Source organism: Pongo pygmaeus, chromosome 4 (assembly GCF_028885625.2).
Source record: "Pongo pygmaeus isolate AG05252 chromosome 4, NHGRI_mPonPyg2-v2.0_pri, whole genome shotgun sequence".
In the NCBI taxonomy this organism is placed as follows: domain Eukaryota; kingdom Metazoa; phylum Chordata; class Mammalia; order Primates; family Hominidae; genus Pongo; species Pongo pygmaeus.
This window is the reverse complement of record NC_072377.2, coordinates 156,206,318-156,212,251: the sequence shown is the minus strand read 5'-3', so window position 1 is coordinate 156,212,251 and position 5,934 is coordinate 156,206,318. Positions and strand designations below refer to the sequence as shown.

The window sequence follows — 5,934 nt, the reverse complement described above, 5'->3', positions numbered from 1 at the left end:
CTGCAGTACTTATTACCAGATCAGGTGTCCTCCAGCCAGCCAGCCTCCAGGACAAGTGGTGCCCAGTGAGTCACAACCCAAAGAGGAACAGCTGCAGGTTACCGATTTGTATTCCTGTACATACTCGACTTGGGTGGCAAGGATTTTCTCATTTAACTTGAATGTATTTACTTCTAAAAAGACTGTGGGCCAGGTGCAGTGGCTCACTCCTGTAATCCCAGCACTTTGGGAGGCCGAGGTGGGCAGATCACGAGGTCAGGAGATTGAGACAATCCTGGCTTAAATGCTGTTTTCAGAAATCCCCATTCCTAGTTTTAGAGGCAGCCATGGAACATATAGTCTCCTCTGGCCTTGGGGTCAGGAAGAAAGGGAAATCTATTCATAAAAGGAATTTAAATTCTGGCCTTGGCCTCTCAAACATGCTTCAAGTGAAAGAAGATGGCTCAACTAACAGGTTCCTCCAGGCAAAATTATTCTGGGACCAATGACTCACTCATGTTGTCACTCACGGCCATAAAGAGAATGGTTAAAGCAACCCAGGTTTTCTGAGAATCAGATTTGCAGCAATGAGTTGGGGTACTATGTGCCACAATTTATTTATTTAACACAGGCTCAAGCACATGTGCCCACATGTACACTGTGGTTACATACCAGGGCAGAACCTTCTTAACAAGAGAGTCTCCAGCACATCTTTCCAAGATGCTAAGTTGGTGGGGAAAACACACTTTGCACTCATTTGGCTGATGACCTAAGCAGGGTCTGGGAAAAATGCCTTTAACCCCATCTTTGATTCCTTTCTTCTATGCTAGAAGACTAACACATCTATCCCCACTGAGCAAGGAGCTTGCCTGGGGTCAGGGCATTCTCATCAAAAGGCATCTTTGATATTTTTGAGCTGGCTCATGGCCAGATCTACAGGGAGGCTGAACTTGAGGCTGCTGAGGCGACTGTGCAGGTTGAGGGCACTCTCAAAGCCTGTGTGTGCTACGTAGCTCCCAGGCTGGTAGTGAGGCTCGATGAGTGACCCGGACTTGCAGATGAGGTTCACCCAGGACATCAGATGCTGCTCATTCAGTGCCATGCACACCAAAGCCTTCAATTCAGAGTCTGCACTGTGCTTAAAAGGGTTGTGCTCTGTCAGCACCATGTGGATGACTGTCAGTAGGCTCTCTTTGGGGGTCACATCAGTGCCTCCTGTAACAGGAAGGGCAAAGACTGGGAGAGATCCTGGGCTGGGCATAAGCACCGCCATTTTTAGCATGGTAGTACTGTAACCCCCCAAGGGGTTCACCTTGCTGGCTGCCTAGACAGAGCAGATTCATCAAGACAGGGGAATTGCAACAGAGAAAGAGTAATTCACACAAAGCTGGCTTTGCGGGAGACCAGAGTCTCCCCAGGCATTTGGGGGTAGAGTTTTTAAGGATAACATGGTGGATGAGGGGGCGGGGCCAGTGAGCCAGGAGTGCTGATTGGTCAGGGTTGAAATCACAGGGAGTCAAAGCTGTCTCCTTGCACTGAGTCAGTTCCTGGGTGGGGGCCACAAGTTCAGACGAGCCAGTGTATCAATCTGGGTGGTGCCAGCTGATCCATCAAGTGCAGGGCCCACAAAATATCGCAAGCACTGATCTTAGGAGCAGTTTAGGGAGGGTCAGAATCTTGTAGCCTCCAGGTGCATGACTCCTAAACCATAATTTCTAATCCTGTGGCTAGTCTAGTCCCCAGGTAAGAAGGAGATCTGCTTTGGAAAAGGGCTGTTACCATCTTTGTTTTAACTATAAACTACAAACTAAGTTTCTTCCATAGTTAGTTCAGCTTGTGCCCAGGAATGAACAAAGATAGCTTGGGGGTTAGAAGCAAGATGGAGTTGGTTAAGTTAGATCTCTTTCACTGTCTCAGTCATAATTTTGCAAAGGAGGTTTCAGTAGTTTACAAAGAGCTCCCAGGGGTGCATGGGCTCAGGGTCTGAGGAGAAGGCTGTCAGCAAACGAGCAATAGGAGCCATGATGAGGCTCATTCCTGAGGAGGAGGCATATAGTCCATGGGCTAGCAGGTCCCTCACAGCCACCATCAGCTCCTTCCACACAGCCATGGCCAGCTCATCCTTGCCTGCCAGAGAGAAGTCCTGGAGGATGGCAGAGGTGGTGACACGGTAGTGTGGCTGGTGTCTCAAGGCTAACTGCTTCACTCTGCCCACTGACACCTCCAGCCTCTTCAACAAGGGGGCGTAGTCTGTCAGCCTGGCCCCTCTGTTACAGGGTTGGAGGGATCTGGCCTGTGGCACAACCAAATTAGCTAACAGCAAAATCTGGAGCATTGCCAGCGCTTGCGGCATCAGGTGCAGCCCCATCCCTTGGACTTTCTTCACATCCCCTGCCTTTGTTTTGCTGTGTCCTGGAGGCAGTGGGTCTGCTGCTGCCAGTTCTAGTGGAGCCATTTCCTGTCTTCCCAGAGGCCTTGCACTCACAGTGTCCACCACCTGTCTGCAAGGGGCTTCCCACTTCATCTTGGATGAAGTCAATGAACATCTAGAGGTCTCTGATCTGAGTTTTCAGTTGCTCAACCAACTGATCTTTGACTAGGGCTGAGTTGACGATGTGAGCCACTACTGCATCTACACACTGACGAAGCTCTTCAGTGGACAGGGAACTGATGTCCTCATTCAGATGCATGTCCAGTTTCTTTATTAACTCGTCTAGGATCACCCACTGTCTTTCCAACACACAAACTGCGGCAGGGCATCATAACTGCTCTTGGATAGGCAAATGTTTCCAAGTCATCTAGCTGGGTCTTGAGCTGCAGTATCCGTTCTTTCTGCTTCTTCCTCTGGGTTTCCAGACGCTCTTGTTTTTCCTGCTCACTCTGGTCCTCGCCCCACAACTGTGGCCGGTCTGCTGGCAGTTAATTTGTATATTTTTGGTAGAGAGGGGGTTTCACCACGTTGGCCAAGCTGGTCTCGAACTCCGGACCTCAGGTGATCCGCCCGCCTCAGCCTTCCACCTAGGGTTCTTTTTAACCTTTCCTTATTATCTTTTTAATGTCAATAGGATCTAGAGTGATGTCCTATTTTTCTTTTCTAATATTGGTAATGTGTGTCTTCTGTCTTTTCTTTCTTGAACAGTCTGGTAGATTTTATTGATCTTTTCAAACAAATAATTTTCTGGTTTATTAATTTTCCTCTATTGTTTTTACACTGTTTTCAATTTTGTGCATTTTTTCTTCTTTTTCTCCCCTTCACCTTGCTTTGAGTTAATTTTTTTTTCTAGTTGCTTGACATCAGAGTTTAGATTATCGATTAGAGACCTATTTTCTTTTCTAATATAAGCACTTAATGCTATAATATTTCTTGTATGCCTGCATTAATATAGTAGTTGCTAGCCACATTGAGCACTTGAAATGTGACCAATCTGAATTGAGACATGCCATAAGTATAAAATAAATACTAGATTTTAAAACTGTAATACAAAAAATGTAAAATATTTTAATAGTTTTTATATTGTTACACATTGAAAGAGTAATATTTGGGGTATATTGTGTTAAGTTAAATATATGTTAAAATTTACCCCAGAGAGGGCAAGCTGGTCCCTGTGACCACAATTAAGGTGAAGAGAGCCAGGCACGGTGGCTCATGCCTGTAATCCCAGCACTTTGGGAGGCTGAGGCGGGCAGATCACCAAGGTCAGGAGTTCGAGACCAGACTGACCAACATGGCAAAACCCCATCTCTACTAAAAATATAAAATTAGCTGGGTGTGGTGGCGCATGCCTGTAATCCCAGCTACTCGGGAGGCTGAGGCAGGAGAATCGCTTGAACCCGGGAGGCGGAGGTTGCAGTGAGCCAAGATCGTGCCATTGCACTCCAGCCTGGGCAACAAGAGCAAAACTCTATCTCAAATAAATAAATCAACAAATAAGAAAACCTACAAATTTCAATTAAAGTAGGAAAAAATCATTGCCTGCTGGGCTCATAAAATGGTGTCCAGGCAGTGAGGCAGCAGGAGGGCCAACGTTAGGCTGGCTCAGCAAGAGACAACACAAAGATGGAGCCAGCGAATGGTCTGAGTCTGCAAATTCTGTCACCATTGAGGAGACTATAGGCTTAAGGACATCACCACTGCCAGGCTGGGGGCCTGGGCTTCTCTCCCCATTCTCAGCTTTCCTGCCCCTGTGCAAGCACCTCCCCACCTGGGAGAAACTTCCAGGGCTTGGGCTTTGCCAACTCTGACCCAATTTTGATTATTTATTGTGTAATTTATTATTGTTCCTGTGAAAAGGCCACACATCTCCTCTCTCCTTCTGAGAGATACGGGTGTCTGTCCATTGGCTCCACGGTCCAGCCTGCTGGGTGAGTGCAGCATGGCCTTCCCCCTCTGGCCCTCAGGCCCAGGTGGCTGTGTGCCAGCCAAGTGACAGTGGCGGCTCATGGCAGTGGCAGGGGGTGGGTAGAGGTGGCAGGTGGCCCCGCAACCTCCTTTTCCTCAACTCCTCCAACCACCACCCACCTCTCACCCTCCCCGGTGTCAAGTGTTTCTATCTGTGGATGGTGGTGGCAGTAATGGCAGATGGTGGCTGTGGTGTTTGTGGCAGCTACTATGAGAGATGATGAATTCCTCCTTCATGATGAACCAGGCCAGCCTGGAAGATGGTCACCATGACGTCTTCTGCCTGGCTGACTTGACAGGGATTAAATGGAAAAGATATGTATGGCAAGGCCCAACTGCTGCCCCTATTATGTTTCCCACGACTCAAGGTGACCCTAATTTGAACAGCTTTAATCGCTGCCTTAAGACAGATATAGTTGGTGTTTGGCAGCAAGATCAAATACCTAGAAGAGAATTGTCAATATTTTGGTGGGGCAAAGACCCCAATTTTGCTGACCTTATTTACCAGGATTTAATAGACAAGGAAGATGGAGTGTGGGAGAAAAGACTTTACTCTGAATGCCATACTCTGCTTTTCAAAGCACTTCACAGTCTGTTGGGATGGTGTTTAATGAACCAGAACTTTGTACCTATTGGCAAGTGGTTTGTACAGTCTCATGAAAAAGATTAAAAACCTATAAATAAAAGTGAATGATTGTCCTGCTCTTTCACCTTTTTCTTGCATGGAGACATCAATGTTTGTACCAATGTGGAAATTAGCCAACATCAACCTGTATACCTTCTTAGTGAAGATCACATCACCCTTGCTCAACAGCTTAATAGCCCATTTCAAGTTATCTTAAGCCAATTTGGACTAAATAAGGACCCCACTTAAAAGATAGAGATTACGGGACTGAGCTTTAAAATGAACCAACTATATGCCACTTATAAAAAACTCACTTTACTGGTAAAGACACTTGCAGACTGAAGAGCAAAAGATGGAAAAAGATATTCTACATGAACAGAAACCAAAAGCGAGCAGGAGTAGCTATACTTGTATCAGATAAAACAGATATTAAATCAAAAATAGTTAAAAAAGAAGAAAATAATTATATAATGGTAAAGAGATCAATTCAAGAAGAGTATATCGTAATTCTAAATACATATGCAGCCAACACTGGAGCACCCAGATTTATAAAACAAGTATTACTAGACCTAAAGAAAGAGACAGCAATACAATAATAGTGGGGGACTTCAATACCCCACTCATAGCATTAGACAGATCACTGAGAAAATCAACAAACACTAGACTCAAATTGGACTCTAGGCCAAATGGACAAAATAATATTTACAGAACATTCTACCCAACAATTGCAAAGTATACATTCTTCTTATCAGCACATGGAATATTCTCCAAGACATATTGTATGTTAGTCTACAAATCAGTCTCAATAAATTTTTAAAAACTGAAACCCTATCAAGTGTCTTCTCAGACCACAGGGAAACAAAACTAGAAATCAACACCATGAGGAACTTTCAAAACTATCCAAATACATGAAAATTAAACAATATGTCCC

At 45.3% G+C, this 5,934-nt stretch overlaps 1 pseudogene; it reads right to left on the bottom strand.

The window, feature by feature from the left end:
• Nucleotides 1–868: 868 nt before the first annotated feature.
• On the bottom strand, nucleotides 869–2,892 carry LOC129036406 (RUN domain-containing protein 1-like; annotated as a pseudogene).
• Between the last annotated feature and the right edge of the window lie 3,042 nt (nucleotides 2,893–5,934).